We start from the raw sequence: 18215 nt of genomic DNA on the forward strand, positions 1-18215 counted from the left end.
TACTTAGCTGGTAAAATGAGCCGCTCACCTCCATCTTAACTTCTGACTTCCTCACTATGTTTAAGAAGTGTTTGCCTCCTGTTCTGTGAATATCTTTCTTAGTGACAATAGTTTTGATGTTAGGATCTTAATGACTAAGATATGATTAATGAATCTTGTGTTGCTCTGTTTGTTCAGAGTTCTTCATTTGTAACCTTGACCTTTGACCTTGAGTCACATTTTAAGTTGTGTCTAGACAACAGTGTACAGATTAAGTTTGGCAACAGTTTAGATAGAGTTCATATCATAGGCTCATAGAAAGTAGCGAGCTGCGTACTCATCACAAATATTTAAGAAAATTACAATGAATAATGGGCCGAGTTGGTCGGCCTTGTCACCTCACTTGTTGAAGGATGCCCAGGATGGTTTTGAGACCCAGTCCACTCCTGGCTTCATGACATGGTGCATTATCATGCTGGAAGTAGAAGGTGGATTAATAGTACCCATAAAGGGATGTACTGTAGATGGTCAGCGACAATACTCAAATAGGCTGTGGCATTAAAGTGATGACTGATTGATATTAATGTGCCTAAAGTGTGCCAAGAGAAGATTCCCCACGTCATTAAACCACCACCACCAGCAGACTGGACTGTTGATACGAGGCATGTTGGGTGCATGGATTCATGCTGTTGATGCCAAATTCAAATCCTACTCCCTGTTTGCCTCAGCAGAAATTGAGATTCATCAGACCAGTCTACATTTTTCCAGTCTTCATCTGTCCAGTTTTGGTAAAGCCTGTGCCCACTCCAGCCTCAGCTTTCTGTTCTTGGCTGACAGGAGTTTAACCCTACATGGTCTTCTTCTGTTTTCGCTCATCCACAAGGTTCGATGTGTTCTGCATTTTGAGATGTGGTTATCGGAGTTACCAGCTCAAACCAGTCTGGCCATTCTCTTCTGCCCACATCAACAAGGAGTTTTCTCTCCACAGAACGGACACTCACTGGATGTTTTTTGTTTCTCACATCATTCCGAGCAAATTTTAGATATTGATGTATGTGAAAATCTCACTGGATCAGCAGAAAAACTCAAACCAGCCTATTTGGCACCAACAATCATGAGATGGCCAAAATCACTGAGATGACGTTTTGTCCCCCATTCTGGTGTTTGACATAAACATTGACTGAAACTTGTGACTTGTATCTGCATGGTTTTATACATTACACGGTCACAACATGATTGGCTGATTAGATCATTGCATGGATAAGCTGGCACACAGGTGTTCCTAATTATCTGGTCAGTGTGGGTATGTTGAACTCTTTTGTAAGTCCCTTTGGATAAAATTGTCTGCTAAGCAAATACATGAAAAAGGAAAAAAATGTAGTAAAGTGCATTCATCCAAACTGAAAATCACGACGAAAAATCCTTGGACAATGGTTCCTGTTTGAAGCACAGGCTTCAGAAAAGGTCTTCATAATTATCATGTACAGACCGGAATGGAAAGAACATACAATATCACCTGATTATCTCATTAGCCATAGGGCTGCAGACTTAATGGAAAGTCGGCCGTCTTTGTTATTCTGTGTTTAGGATGCATGACATAACACTGATACCTGCCAAACCGGAAGATACACAAATCTGAACAGGGAAACTGTAATTAAAAGGCATGAACAGTAAATCGGAGGTTCTAGATGAAGTTAGGCCAGCTTCCCTCTTCCTGTTTTGACTGCAACTCTGGTGAACAACAAGTGGGGGCGTTAGAGCCGATTCTAAAATGGTTTCAATGGCAAAGACAGAAGTGAAAAAAAAAGGCCAGCTTAAGTAAACAAGGCAGCATCTGCCAAGTGTTTTCTGACACTCTGCAAATAATTAAAGGTTTCTTGATGTTTAAAAGACACCAAAGATTGTCATGATAGCTAATTTAGACTCTTGATTACGTTAGCTTTTTGGGAAGGAAAGCAAAAAAAAACCATGAGATGTTTTTGTTTATAGCTTATGAGCTTTATTTTGAAAACCACTGTAAAATAAAAGTGCATATCTATATATATATATTTTTAATTGCCAAGATGATCTGTTTTGAAGTAGTCTGAACAGACAGTGCCTTTTATTCTCTGGGTCCTTTGTGATCATTGGTTTTCTCACAGCAGCATTTTAAGCAACTTCATCATGAGCTGGGAAAATGAAGTAGAAGTCAATGTCAGTACAGGGCATGATAGCCGTGAATGATACTGTAAGCGAATCCAAAGAGGTCTTCATGAGATGATGGGAACAACTGCTAAATATGTTTTATGTTGAAATTAACCAAAAATACTGTGCGCCCTCTCCACTTACCAGTGGCAATTTCACACTTGACTCACATCTTAGGTGCCAGACTGTGGCCCTCTTAGAACCATTCACACACAAACAAGACATGGTGGGAGCAGGAGAACACACTCTGTCCAACAGAGAAAACAGACAGAAGGGAAAACATGACATACTCGGGAACTATAATGCAAATGTAGAAGTCTGGGTGGCAGTGCCTCTCTGTCACACTGCACAGTATTTGATGCCATTACTCAGGATTTTACTACAGAGGCAGGAAAATGACATTGGGCTGACAGGCGCTGTACTTGTTTGGTATAGTTCTTATTTACCAAATCTTTACCAGTACATCCAGAAATGTGCTGACAGTACTCCATCATTAAACTCAGAAGTTAAATATGGTGTCCTGCAGGGCTCAGTACTCGGACGTTTACTGTTTTCACTTTACATGCTTCCATTTGGAACTATCTTTAGAAAATACCTAATTATACCTTTCTTTTAGACCAAATGATGTTTCTCCGAAGCTGTCCTTCATCACTGTGTCAGTGAGTTAAAGGAGTAGATGGTATAAGAACTACTTGTCTCTGAATAAAGAAAAAACAGCAATGTTGGAAGGAACGATGCTGACCAAAACAATAATCTGTTACTCTTTAACATATTTGGAATCACCATTAGTTTTACTGAATCAGCACACAATTTAGGCGTTATCTTTTACACTACTATGTAATTTTAATACACACATTACAAACCCATCCAAAAATGTTTTTTCCATCTTAAAATGTGGGAAAATTAAATTGTTTTAGATAGATAGATAGATAGATAGATAGATAGATAGATAGATAGATAGATAGATAGATAGATAGATAGATAGATAGATAGATACTTTATTAATCCCAAGGGGAAATTCACATACTCCAGCAGAAGCATACTGATACAAAAAACAATATTAAATTAAAGATTGATAATAATGCAGGTAAAAACAGACAATAACTTTGTATAATGTTAACATTTACCCCCCCGGGTGGAATTGAAGAGTCACATAGTTTGGGGGAGGAACGATCTTCTCAGTCTATCAGTGGAGCAGGACATTGACAGCAGTCTGTCGCTGAAGCTGCTCATCTGTCTGGAGATGACACTGTTTAGTGGATGCAGTGGATTCGCCATAATTGACAGGATCCTGCTTAGCGCCCGTCGCTCTGCCACAGATGTCAAACTGTCCAGCTCCATGCCAACAATAGAGCCTGCCTTCCTCACCAGTTTGTCCAGGCGTGAGGTGTCTTTCTTCTTAATGCTGCCTCCCCAGCACACCACCGCGTAGAAGAGGGCGCTCGCCACAACCGTCTGATAGAACATCTGCAGCATCTTATTCCGGAATCTGATAAATTAATTCATGCATTTATTTCTAGTAGGATTGACTACTGCAATCTGTTATTCACTAGCTGTTCACATGCAGCTTTCAGTTTAGTTGAAATTGCTGCTGCAAGAATCATTATAAGAACCACTGCGGCCCTCCAGGACTGTGATTGAGGACCCCTGCCCTAGGTGATTGGGTGTTGGCACCATATTAGGAATTTGCAAATTGTCTCTGATTCCTTATAATGAAGAAGGAGCCTGAGCTTCCTCGAAAGCTTACATATTGTAATCTGTTCAGTTAGCCAATAAAAGGTGTCATTTTGCTTCGCTTCTCATTGCATCCATAATGGCTAACATTGTAAAGCACTTCATGAAGCAGAGGAGGCCACCACTGTAGGTAATTGTTCAAGTCAAGCATTGTGCATTTTTGTGCAGCCCTTTTGTTTTCTGGTTTAATATTGCAGTAACATGAGTCCAACAAAATACTGTATGTTTGGAGTTAAAGTTTATATTTATATTGGAAAATTAAAAGTGAAAGTGGACACTTTATACTCAAGGTAGAAATATTCTCAAAAAACACTCAAGCTTGCGTCCTTTTAAGAAATGGGAAGACCTTCCGTCGCATAAAAAAGGCTTAAAGAACTTATTAAAAAACAAAAAACACAGCATAGGATTTTTTGCTTTTATTTCTTAATTTTTGAATTTTGTTTGATGTATTGATTTTGGTGCCACTTTTGCCATAGGTTTACAACACTTGCCTAGTTTTGACTCTTCTATAGAACTGCCCCTAATATTATGTTCAATTTTGTGTCGCTAACAGAATATTTAAAATGAAGTTTATTTGAAATAGCTATTCAAATGTGAATTACATACAAGCCTAGGTAGGACAACCGGAGTAGTATAGGAATAAAATAAGACAAACTAACAAAGGCCCTAACCCTGAGCATACCCAAACAGCTGTAGTGTGCATAGCTAACTCCCTGTTGGGGGCTATAAATGGGTCCATCAAAGCACTCGTTTTCACTTTTCTCTTCCTTCCTTCCTTCTACTGCTTATTCCAAGCTCCTAGAATTAGGACTGGAATAATGTTAAAGCCTATCCCTGGCATTACTTCCGAATCCAAGCATCAAACCATTTAGGGGATTAGTGATTGCCTGAGGAACTCCTCGGGCCCTTCTTCCAGGGCACCCCCTGGTGGTCTCAGGCATTCCTACAGTTTAAAACCCCTGAGGCATATTAACAGGGTTTGTCAGTCTTGTCAAGGCTTGGCAATATAAAGCAATAGGCTGTACACAATTAAATAAGCCTCCATGCTGCCAATTTTCTTTCCTGGAATAGTTATTTCCAGAGATCCTTCCATTAATAACAAACTGCCATCCAAGGACAAAGGCATATTAAAGTTGGCATTCCTTCAGTCCAACATGTGGTGTGGCCCCAAGTCTGTCCTACTTTTACAATATATAATAAGATAATTAAGCAATAAGCAATAATTAAATCAAATTTTCAAGTGTTTCCTCTGCTTTGTAACCCTGTAAGTGTTAAAGGTTCATCTGATGATGTATTTAAATAGCATTGATGCTCCATCATAGATAACCCGCTCTTCTGTTTGAGACAGCTCATGTAGGGAGATATCTTCTGTGAACAGTTATAGTTCCACATGAAACCCAAAGTTATTGGCATCAGATATAACTTACAAAACTGGATCTCAACTTGTTAATCAGCAGGGTACAACGAGTACATTGAGATTGGAGGTGAATGCTCCCCGTAAAGTGAGGTCATCAATGGAGTCCCTCAGGAGTCTATCCTTGGACTGTTACATTTTCTAATTTATACGAGGAAACATGTGGATCTCCGCAGTAAATGTGGCTCACTTTCCGAGCATGAAAATGTGTTGATTTACCAGCGCGTAAGGACCTACAGTCCTAAAATAAAGTTGGTTCAAATGGAACAAGTTAAACTTTTCAATTTTGGCAACGCTGGAAAAACACTGCATTAACCGAGTGAAATGCACAAGCCAAAAGTCAGCGTCAAAAAGGACAGAAAACCGTCATCAGTAATCAATTACAACACAAAAAAACAGCAAGCGTCAAAACAGAAGTCTAAAAATGGCGGCACCTGCAAAACGCATTACAATGGAAAACAAAGGTAACCAATGTTCCCTCTAAGCTGAGCGCGTGAGCGATCGCTCACACGAATTCAGAGCGTCGCTCATACTTCCCGCACGATTGCTCATTCCGACGGCGTCGCTCGTACTTATCGCACGATCGCTCACTCCGACCGTCGGAGTTGGTGCTCATAAATTTTTGGCTTAAACAATATGTCGCTCATAAACAATGTTTTTTGCTCACTATATGCTACTCCTTAGAGGGAACATTGAAGGTAACTACTAAATTCTTTGGTCAAATCTCCCCAAAACGGTGCTCAAACTATGTTTTGAGAGCATGGTTAAGTTGAAAAAAATTAAAAACAAACAGATTAGATTAGATTAGAATAAATTTCATTAGAATATATTATAATAAATTAGATTAGATTAGGTAAACTTTATTAATCCTAAAAGGAAATTCACATGCATACAGCAACAGAAAGATATAAACAAGGACACACAAAAAAAACAATTCAGCCAATCAATCAATCTCTAAATAATATAAATAAATAAATGTTTATTATGGTACATACATGATTTACATAGCCTTAATAACATAATATTTCATACAATAATACAAAAGAATTATGAAATAAAGCAATATTCACAAAACAGAAGACAAAATATATTCATAACAAATCATATTTAAAAGGCAACAAAAAGCACTAACAAGAAATTAAAGACATTTAGGCCCGTCAACAAATCCTTGGCCATTTTGTAACAAGTGTTGTAGGCCTAGGACCAGTTTATTCTCTGCTTAATTAATAGATTTGTTATTTTTCAAATATTACTTACCTTTTTATGTTATTGATATGTTTGTGATTTCTTTTGTCTTTTTTGATATCTGAATATCATGTTTTTCTTTGATTAGGTCTAGTTTTATTATTTAATATGTAAGTATTATGCTTCTGTGTTCTCTTATGTTTCTTGTATGTTGTGGGTGGCCACCAACAAGCACATTCACGGCTGAAGGACCTTCTTCAGTTCTTATATTCTCACGTTGATGTAGTAGTTCATTGATTGTCATTTATTGAGAGCTGTCATCATAGACATTATTTTTCATGGTATTTATTGTTGGGAACTCATTATTTGAACATATTTTCATTTTCCTATTTGCTATTTACTGTATGTAATGTGAATTACAGGTCATGTGACCATAATTGTCACAAAAGTGATGTAACCAGAAGTTCTGGTACAAATACGCCTGCAACAAAAGTCGAGATTTTCCTTAACTTGGATTACAGATATACTGCAATCTTTAGTGCTTGGTTGTTTTTGGTTTCATTCTATTCTTTGCCTTTGACTTTTAAGTTTTGGTTTGCCCCAATGCTTTGGTTGCTCAATACATTTTTGAATCTCTGACTATGGTTCGGATTCATGTTATTGTCTCCTGGCCCTTTTGCCACTCACAATAAAGCCAGAGACTTATCACAAGAGCATTTTTAGAAGTATTGATTTTCTGCTTTCTGAATATTTTTGTTTCTGTGTTAGATTTGTGATCACCGAATTATGGATAGAATTTGTTTGTTGTGTTTCCCCATTCAGTCAAACCTTTTACCTATTTTCTGTTTGTCCTTTTTTGCTCTTTTAGATTATTTTCAAATACAGTGATCCCTCCTCGATCGCGGGGGTTGCGTTCCAGAACACCCCGCGAAGGGTGAAAATCCGCGAAGTAAAAACTATATGTTTATATGTTTATATGGTTATTTTTATATTGTCATGCTTGGGTCATAGATTTGCACAGAAACACAGGACATAGTAGAGAGACAGGAACTTTATTCAAACACTGCAAACAAACATTTGTCTCTTTTTTAAAAGTTTAAACTGTGCTCCATGACAAGACAGAGATGACAGTTCCATCTCACAATTAAAAGAATGCAAACATATCTTCCTCTTCAAAGGAGTGCGCGTCAGGAGCAGAGAATGTCAGAGCAAGAGAGAGAGCGAGAAAAGCAAACAATCAAAAACCGATAGGTGCTGTTTGAGCTTTTAAGTATGTGAAGCACCGTGCGGGAAGCATGTCGCTTCACAAAGCAGCTGCAAGGAAGCCCAGCAAGGAAGGGAGCAATGTGAAGGTAGTCTTTCAGTGTTTTTTGAGGAGCGGCCGTATCCTCTAGGGGTGCGAACAGCCCCCGTGGAAACAATATATTTGAGGAGTTTTAGTTAATACGTAATACGTGCTCTGATTGGGTAGCTTCTCAGCCATCTGCCAATAGCGTCCCTTGTATGAAATCAACTCGGCAAACCAACTGAGGAAGCATGTACCAGAAATTAAAAGACCCATTGTCCATTGAAACCCACGAACCAGCAAAAAATCCGCGATATATATTTAAATATGCTTACATATAAAATCCACGATAGAGTGAAATCACGAAAGTTGAAGTGTGATATAGCAAGGGATTACTGTAAATTCCTTTCTGTATAAAGATTTGTGGACTTGCACCTCAAGACAAAGTTTTTTTTTTTGGTTTGTCCTTATTCTTGAGAGGCCTTTTTAATAAACTTTGTACATTTATGGTATTTTTGAAGTTGAAAATCATTTTTCCATTTTTTGTGGGGGAGGCCTGTGCATGCTGAAGCTGTCCAGTAGAGTTTGGGGTCAGGCTGCTTTAGGTGAGGCCTACTTCTGGGCAGGCTAGAGAAGACCCTGACTTGGTTTATGGGTTTTTTTTAGAGACCTCATAATCTTATGCTATTTTTTGTGCACTCTAATAACTTGTAAATCTGTAAAATAGCAGAGCCTGAGTAGGCTGCAAAAGCAATTCAAAAACACATCTAGATAACCTTTAGAACTGGGCAAACACTTGAACAATGAAGTTTAATGTAGGGAAAAAAAAACAAAGTGCTACACAAAGGTAAAAGCAATATTAATTACAAATACAAGATGGGTGCCACAGTCTTAGAGGGAGCAACCTCTGAAAAGGATCTAGGAATTTATATTGACAACATTCACCCCACCTATGCAATGTGCACAAGCTATTAAAAATGCAAATCAATAGTCACTTTATATTGTTGAAAATAAATCAAGGGACGTTATGCTCAAACTGTATAATGGACAAGTGAGACTGAATCTGGTGTCCTGCGTATGGTTTTGGCTTCCACACTACAAAAGAGACAAAGCAGAACTAGACGCTGGCAGAGGAGAGCAACCATATGCATCCCATGACTTAAAAACATGCTCTACTCTGATACGTTCAGAGAATTAAACCTGTTTGTTCTCAAGCAGAGGAGCCTGAGTGGAGACCTCATCTATGTCTTTGAAGTTCTCAAAGGCATCAATAAAGTTGATTCAGCAGAGCTCCTTTGATTAAAGTGAAAATCGCATATTCAAGGACACTACTGGAAATTAAGAGGAAAGTGATGTTAAGACTGAAGCCAGGAAGCACTTCAGTTTCCAAAAAGTTGTGAGATTCTGGAATTAACTATGGAGTTGTGTAGTTAAAGCGATGACCCTGACAGCTATAAAATGTTTCTGGATGAGGTAGTGGGAGAACTAAACTCTTAGGTAACCAAACAAGCTTGATGGACTGAATGGTCACCTTTCATCTGTCAAACGTCTTGACGACATTTAGTAACGTTAACTTACTCTAGAGAACTTCATGGTGTGGACATTCCTTGTCTTATCCTGTCAAGATGGCCTTAGCTGCACCATTGACAAAACGAAGTGCCCGGAATAAACTGCATTTAAATTACCTTTCCGTTTAATTGCCATTATTGTTGCAGGAGAAGTAGTAAAGAAATAATAACTGGAACCTGAACCTAAAGTGGTGTTTCATCCAGAAAAGTGTACAGCATCAGCATCTCATAAAGGAACAATTCTGTCTGTTTATCAAAGTACATTTTTGTATTTAGTAATATATACAGTATAATATATATTACATTATATATATATACTGTGTGATAGATATATTTGTTCTGCATTGCTAAGGTGTTTTATCAAGGGGAATTTTCCCTTTCAGCTGGCTCAAGTGGGTTGCTGGAAGATGTAAGAGGAGAATTATTTCTGGAATGTTCCCACATTCTAGCAGCCAAACTAATTCCTACTCTATCTTTATGGCTCCTGTGACTGACAGACACTTTATTTGAAAGGTCTGGGAGTGACTTTACACATTGCTTATCACCTGGACGAGCAAAGCATGCAGCAGAAAAATATTAATAGACATGACAAAATAACAGACATAAATCCTTGAACGTATTTCTCAAAGTCCGTTCCTTAAAATGTGCAGCATATCTGGTGAGACAAAGAAAATATCTGTGAATAAGCAGAATTTTTTTCTTAACTCATTATTGGTATTTCTCTTAAATGATTTGTTCTGAATTGTCTGCAGTGTACTCAAGGTCATCTTGCGCCAATTTTTGAAGGTTGTAACATTGCCTCTTAATAGTGGAAGTCAGTTGGCTCTAATGAACCTGACATTCACTATGTCTCTGATAAAAGAAATTAGCTGCAGCTCCAAATTCAATTAAAACTCTTTATAATAGGCATTAGTATGGCCAGAAAGGGTGCATTTACTGATTCATTCAGTGATAAAAGTGTTTGATTATTGCATATTTTACTATCTTCAAGATATTTGTTATTTTTTTGGTTGAAATAAAAAGAAATGATAACAATAAAGCATCATGAATCCAGCATCCTGGAGTTGTAACACTCCTGGAGATCAGATTTATAAAATGTGTATACACAGCAAGAGGCCTGAAATGTGTATACTGTATGTAACTTTTCAAGCAAACGTCAGGATTTATGAAAGAAAACTTGATAGGAGAACAGGCGTCTTGATGCATGGGTCAGAGTTGCCATAGACTACTGGGAAATGTCGAGACACGTGATCAAGTACAATAATTCATATCACTGTATATGTATGGACTGTTTTTGGCTCACTTTTAAGAGGATCAATTCTCGGTATTTGCACTGAAATTTTTTTGTTTGTTTTTTCGTCAGTTTATAAGGGCTTCTTTGTTGTCACTTTGTAATGGCCGACCCCTTACCCAGCCGGCAGCCACACTACCCGTGTGACCTGTGGCCTGGATAAATTACTGAGGTGAACCTACTTATACCCAGCCGTACCTCCGACAAATAATATTTTCCCCTCAATCGACTGTTAAACAGAAGCAAACAAAAGCAGAGATGCAAAATAAGTGTAGAAATATATTAAAGAAACACAATGACAAAAACAGTAATACAAATCCCCAACATAGAATATATCTATACAGTATATGTATATCCCTCCACCAAAGCAGCAAAGTGAAAACACCACATATACAATAACAAAACCTCCCTTGCCCCTGCAACGTATAACAAACACAAATAATAACAATGGATGAATACTGAAATGTCAATGAACGTGAAATTGAGTCAGGTTAAATCACTGTCCAGAATACGGATGACTGATCAGAAAAAAATGGTTGCGTTTGAGTTTCCCAAATAAAAAAATGGAACAATCTCACCGTGCTTCCTCGGTGTATGTATGGATAATAATGTCCAACCCCGGGGTTTCTGGCGATGATTGAACTGTCGTGAATCCGGCGGACTGAGAAGCAAACTGGGAACAAGGTGCGATGTGAATAATGGCAGAAAATGATGATCTGTTGTTGGTGATGAAATCTCCGTCTCTCTCCTTCCTTCTCTTCTTTCCCTCCCGATGGTTTAAATAATGATTTTGCGGATGCAATTGGTACATTCACAGTCCTGACGTGTCCAGGGGGTAGGACATAACCCTTCTCCGTTACTTCTTACAGGGATGACATTTAAACAGACTCACATTAGATTAAACAAGACACGACTGGGTGCAAACACAATACACCCCAATACCTATGTGGCCCTGCTACAACTTCTAGGATTAGAAACCAAAGCGTATTAAATATTGGAAGTGGCTGGCTGCAGATGTTTATCAGTACGCCCCTCTGTGGATTTATAAAGGAAAACTCAACCGGAGAACAGGAGTATATTTAAAGCAACTCTGACACATACGTACACAACATTTAGGAGAAACTGGGAAATGGCAAGACCCTCGATCAAGTAGGGAAGTGCAGCTAAACAACAACTCTCACGTGTACAATAATTCACATCACCGAGTTGTTGTTATAATGTATGGACGCTTTTTAGTTTCCTTTTAAGAGGGCCAATGCTGCATCTTTGCACTGACAATTTTAAAATTTTATCGTCAGTTTATAATGGCAACCTGATGCCACTTCTAGAATTAGGAACCAAAGTGGAGTTAAAACAAGAAGGCTCAGGCTGCAGAACTTTAGTGGCAGGCCATTCTGTGGCTTCCATTAGCCATAGGACCCTGTACCGTCATTGAGGGGCTTACAGCTAAAAGGTGATAGTGATTCAGATTTGGAAGGTCCGCCTTCTGTTAGAAATGGAAATGATGTTAATGTTCATTGCTCCTGAATGTCATTCATTTTTTTATTAGGTTTCTTTGCCTGCGTGTCTGCCATTGTTTTTTTATTATTAGATTCCATTTCAGCATTGGCCGATTTATTGTAGATCACATGTCAAAATTATTTTATGTTGCCATACTTAATAAGGGATGTTTCGTCTGGTAGAGATATTATAGTATATGTGTTAAAATGTAGCAGTTATGCAGATATTTTGAAACAGTGTGATCTGGTGGTGCAGCAGCTAATGTTCATACCACAGATCTTCTTACTCTTATTCTACGTTAATTAATGTTGTCTTATTTTAATTTCTTACTTTGTCTTTTATTTTTATTTTCTTCATTATGTAACGCACTATGAGCTACATTTTTTGTATGAAAATGTGCTATAGAAATAAATGTGAATTTCCCCTTGGGATTAATAAAGTATCTATCTATCTATCTATCTATCTATCTATCTATCTATCTATCTATCTATCTATCTATCTATCTATCTATCTATCTATCTATCTATCTATCTATCTAGATTTAGTTTGACTCTCTTTGCTAGAAGAAAAGTTAGCTTGGTTGTTCTGACCGAGATTCCCTTTGCTCGCATGAGTAGTGAAGAGTAAACAACAACCAAAATGGTATTGTCATCTGGCGAGAGATCAAAGCGAAAATGCTCTGTGGACAACATTCTGCATATTATCACTGAATTGGACTCTGATTTGTTGGACTCCAATTTTGATGCAAGTGATCTGGAGATCGAAATCAAAAACAAAAGTGATGTATCCATCGGTGGTGCTGAACACATTCCTGTAGCTGATGCACCTACGGCAATGTTTGCCAGTTACAGTATAATGACAAGAGGTACAAACCAGAATGCATTCCACTGCAACTGTGACTGTCACTGCCACCCCCGCCATGCAAAGATAACCTGGCAGCCAGCATGCTGCCCATGAGTGGCTCAAGCCACAAGAGATGGCAAACTGGTGGCCACAGCACACAGCAACAGACATTTTCTGTTGATTTACATGCAAAACTATTGCTTTGTGTGCTTTTCTGAAAACTGCATTTTTTGGAAAAAATATTCAGCCCTCAAAGAGTTAAGGACTAAATGTCATTTTGTTACTTGAAAAGTATTACTAACACATTTCTAGCATTTATTGATTGAACAGGCAATCATATGCTGTTAAGCACACTCACTAATGTTAATCAAGCCATAATTGGGCAGGGAGAACATGAAAACCTCAGGCATTACCTTGTGCTGTGAGTGAGACAGGAGTGACAGCTCTGTGCCCTGCCTATGCTAAAACATTTGTACTAAACTTACTAAACTTTAACCTCATTATAACTAAATGGATGCCTATAATGTCTGTTCAGTTTTTGCCACTTGATTGCAGGCTACAGGCCTCTCCCAGAATGGCTATCACTAGATGACTGCAGCACAACGTGTGCTCAACGACATGGAATTTTGTGTTTTTCAAGCTTCAAGCTTTTAAGCTACCGACTTCCTTTAAAAATGCTTCAGAAATACCCTTTATTATTTTTTTTACCCATTGTTTTTTATAAGCTTTACCATTCGATTTCAACAGAACAAGCGTTTTGTCTGACACTGCTCAAAAGCCGTGCAGACAGGTATCTTCTTAACTGCTCGTTGCTAAAAAGCCAAGACGTGAAGAGTGTCATTGAAAATATCTGGCAAATAATAAAGAAGTGTTCTGGTGTAGCACTAAAATGCTAGGGAAAAAAACACTTAGGCGTGAATGGGCTCTAATAAAGCATTTCTTTTCATTGAATAGTCTTTAATAAAGTGCTTTACCTGGGCTTAATCATTTCTAGTTTCACTTACAAAGAATGGCCCTTTGGTTTTTCTTGGGACTTTGAGTGTCTCATCACAATCTTTTTGGGAGCCGTGATGCCCAAAACAATGTGAGAAGACATGTGAGCAGCACACTTGACAAGGGAAGTTAATCACAGCATGTGAATATACAAATGCAATTTGCTGCGAGACCCGGTGAGGACAGTGTCTGAGCAAAGAGGCATCAGCTGTGGAAGCAACTGAAACTGGGATAACACGTCTCCAACAGACAGCCCCACCCCGAACATTCATTCTCAAACCATTCTGCGGTGGTGAGGTAAACTTGGAATGACCGACAAAGTGACTGGGATCCAATGGTGAACAGTGCTAGACAATATCATATTACTGTATATAAAATGCCCATACTCATGCTGCCTAATTCATATGTCAAGTCATCCAGTCATATGCTTACAAAACGCATGGATTTTTTGCTAAAATACTGTCATCACTTTGAATGCGAGGTACGGGTTGAGCCATATCTCATTGTGTCTGTCGAGGGGCGACATACAATATAACTCGTATCTCAGCAAATGAACACTATAGATGCTGCCAAGCTTTGCTGCTGAGTGTCAGTTATCTACTATAGTGTTGCCATCTAGTGGAAAACCATAGAGTTTGTTTTTTATTTTTTTTTTTAAGAAGGAAAATCTTTTTATAAATAGTCCGTAGTTACGGTGTCACAAAAATTGTATAAAGTTGCTGATGTTTTGAATCAGCTAGACTTGTTTCAAGATGAATATTTTGATGATAATGGCAGCGATCGAGTGATAATCAATGTGGAACCTGTAGACTGTGGCACTGATACGGATAGCTGTCCCAAAGGTGTTTCTTCATCACAAGGTGTCCGACTTGTCATGGCTGTAAGTACAGCACAATATGGACATTCTGAATGCAAAAAGTCACCAGCTACCCAATGGGTAGTGTGCAGCAAGCGTGGACATTGCAAAGAAATGTGTTGTGTTTTTGGCACGTACTCTTTGCGGTGCCTTCTAGGACCCTCATTCAACTGCAGACGTTTAGTCATGGTGCTAGTCAAAATAAAGTCATTAACAGTTTCTTTACATTTTTGACAGTTACTGTTGATAAAAAAAAAACATCGCTGTTGAATACATTTCTTTATGAATTTTGATACAGTTCATTGTTTATCATATATGCATAGACCTAAACTGCAGCGTCCTGGTGATTAAATAGCCCAGCAGTCAATGTGCTAAATAAACAATTCTGGAAAAGGAAAGTAGTCCACAAACAGGAAGCCCATTAAAAATGGCCTTGCACTTTTGAATTGAAGACCTGTCTCTCCCCCTCATTCATTGGTCAAGACTCCTGTTTTCAGCTCAAAATCGTGACCCTATATAAAGAGGCTTCCTTTTTGTGGACTACTTTCACTTTCTGGAGTTATATACAGTGCATCCAGAAAGTATTCACAACACATCACTTTTTCCACATTTTGTTATGTTACAGCCTTATTCCAAAATGGATTAAATTCATTTTTTTCCTCAGAATTCTACACAGAATACCCCATAATGACAACATGAAAAAAGTTTACTTGAGATTTTTGCAAATTTATTAAAAAATAAAAAAACTGAGAAAGCACATGTACATAAGTATTCACAGCCTTTGCCATCAAGCTCAAAATTGAGCTCAGGTTCATCCTGTTTCCCCAGATCATCCTTGAGATGTTTCTGCAGCTTAATTGGAGTCCACCTGTGGTAAATTCAGTTGGTTGGACATGATTTGGAAAGGCACACACCTGTCTATATAAGGTCCCACAGTTGACAGTTCATGTCAGAGCACAAACCAAGCATGAAGTCAAAGGAATTGTCTGTAGACCTCCAAGACAGGATTGTCTCGAGGCACAAATCTGGGGAAGGTTACAGAAAAATTTCTGCTGCTTTGAAGGTCCCAATGAGCACAGTGGCCAAGTTCGAAACCACCAGGACTCTTCCTAGAGCTGTCCGGCCATCTAAACTGAGTCATCGGGGGAGAAGGGCCTTAGTCAGGGAGGTGACCAAGAACCCGATGGTCACTCTGTCAGAGCTCCAGAGGTCCTCTGTGGAGAGAGGAGAACCTTCCAGAAGGACACCATCTCTGCAGCAATCCATCAATCAGGCCTGTATGGTAGAGTGGCCAGACGGAAGCCACTCCTTAGTAAAAGGCACATGGCAGCCCGCCTGGAGTTTGCCAAAAGGCACCTGAAGGACTCTCAGACCATGAGAAAGAAAATTCTCTGGTCTGATGAGACAAAGATTGAACTCTTTGGCGTGAATGCCAGGCGTCACGTTTGGAGGAAACCAGGCACCGCTCATCACCACACCAATACCATTCCTACAGTGAAGCATGGTGGTGGCAGCATCATGCTGTGAGGATGTTTTTCAGCGGCAGGGACTGGGAGACTAGTCAGGATAAAGGGAAAGATGACTTCAGCAATGTACAGAGACATCCTGGATGAAAACCTGCTCTAGAGCGCTCTTGACCTCAGACTGGGGCGACGGTTCATCTTTCAGCAGGACAACGACCCTAAGCACACAGCCAAGATATCAAAGGAGTGGCTTCAGGACAACTCTGTGAATGTCCTTGAGTGGCCCAGCCAGAGCCCAGACTTGAATCCAATTGAACATCTCTGGAGAGATCTTAAAATGGCTGTGCCCTAACGCTTCCCATCCAACCTGATGGAGCTTGAGAGGTGCTGCAAAGAGGAATGGGCGAAACTGGCCAAGATTAGGTGTGCCAAGCTTGTGACATCATATTCAACAAGACTTGAGGCTGTAATTGCTGCCAAAGGTGCATCGACAAAGTACTGAGCAAAGGCTGTGAATACTTATGTACATGGGATTTCTCAGTTTTTTATTTTTAATAAATTTGCAAAACCCTCAAGTAAACTTTTTTCACATTGTCATTATGGGGTGTTGTGTGTAGAATTCTGAGGAAAAAAATGAATTTAATCCATTTTGGAATAAGGCTGTAACATAACAAAATGTGGAAAAAGTGATGCGCTGTGAATACTTTCCTGATGCACTGTATTTAACAATATTTTAGCAAACAAATACATGTGTTTTGTACGTCATGCGCATACAACTGGATGACTTGACGTGAGGATTATGCGACATGATTAACAGAGTATTTTTTCATGGAAGTTTTATATTGTTTGTTTGCTGTTGTCCACTGTTGGTCACCATTGGATCCCACTCTATCAGAAACTTTGTTATGTTTCTATTCAATAAAAGCATGAGATTAAAAAAAATTCTTATCTACTGCTACAAACAAATACATAAACAACTATTATTAAAAAAAAAATCACAGATTTTGACTTATCTTATATTTTACCAAATTGACTATAATAATAATAAAACTCTTACCATTGGAGCAGTGATTCATTTTTTCCATTTGACTAATGCAGGTTGATGATGCTATATATGTGTCACTCCGAAGAATATCCGAATATCTCAATATTGGCTACTGATGGGTTATGCTATTGTGATCCATCATTGTGCTGACTGAAGTAGACAGCACTTAACAGATAAAATAACTGTCCGCCATCACTGGCCCAACATGGCCTTGCTTACTGGCAAAGCATGGGTTTGTAATCAAAGTTAACAAGAGCATAACAATCACTAAAAGATGTCAACATCTGTGCTTTGCGTCCTTTATTCTCGCTGATCTATTTAACGTTTCCTTTATTTAATCATGCCAATACAATTAGCTTACTGTTGAGTCAATGAATTAAACATAAAGACCCACATAGGACACCTAGAATCCAGCATTCACCTGTTTCAGAATGCTTTGCCTTCCAAAAGCTCCCCTGTCTTATCCTCAACACTGATTTAAACACAAAGGTTTAGCTTTTGATTAATCAGATACTCTTTTCTGTAGAAATAGACAGGATCCCCACAACCTCTAATTTAAAAAAAAAATGTAGACTAACACTCTGAAGAATAGAATAACTGAGGATCGTTCGACCCTTTTTACTAAACCTCTGGAGACACAACCTCATTAACTAAAAAGCAAAGACTCCAATACACCATGGGCAGCCTCCTTTCATTAAATTATAGAACCAGCTATATATTAACGCAGCTGGATATCTTCTGACATTTTCTAGGCATCAGTGCTGTGCGTTGTTTAAATGATACGTATTTCAAGACAATGATTAGCTCTTCATTGCAGCTGATATGAATGCTCTCTTGTTTCCTGCCTTTACCGATGATCACATACTCTGATCTTT

The sequence above is a fragment of the Erpetoichthys calabaricus genome, chromosome 13 (genome assembly GCF_900747795.2).
Source record: "Erpetoichthys calabaricus chromosome 13, fErpCal1.3, whole genome shotgun sequence".
Taxonomy (NCBI): domain Eukaryota; kingdom Metazoa; phylum Chordata; class Cladistia; order Polypteriformes; family Polypteridae; genus Erpetoichthys; species Erpetoichthys calabaricus.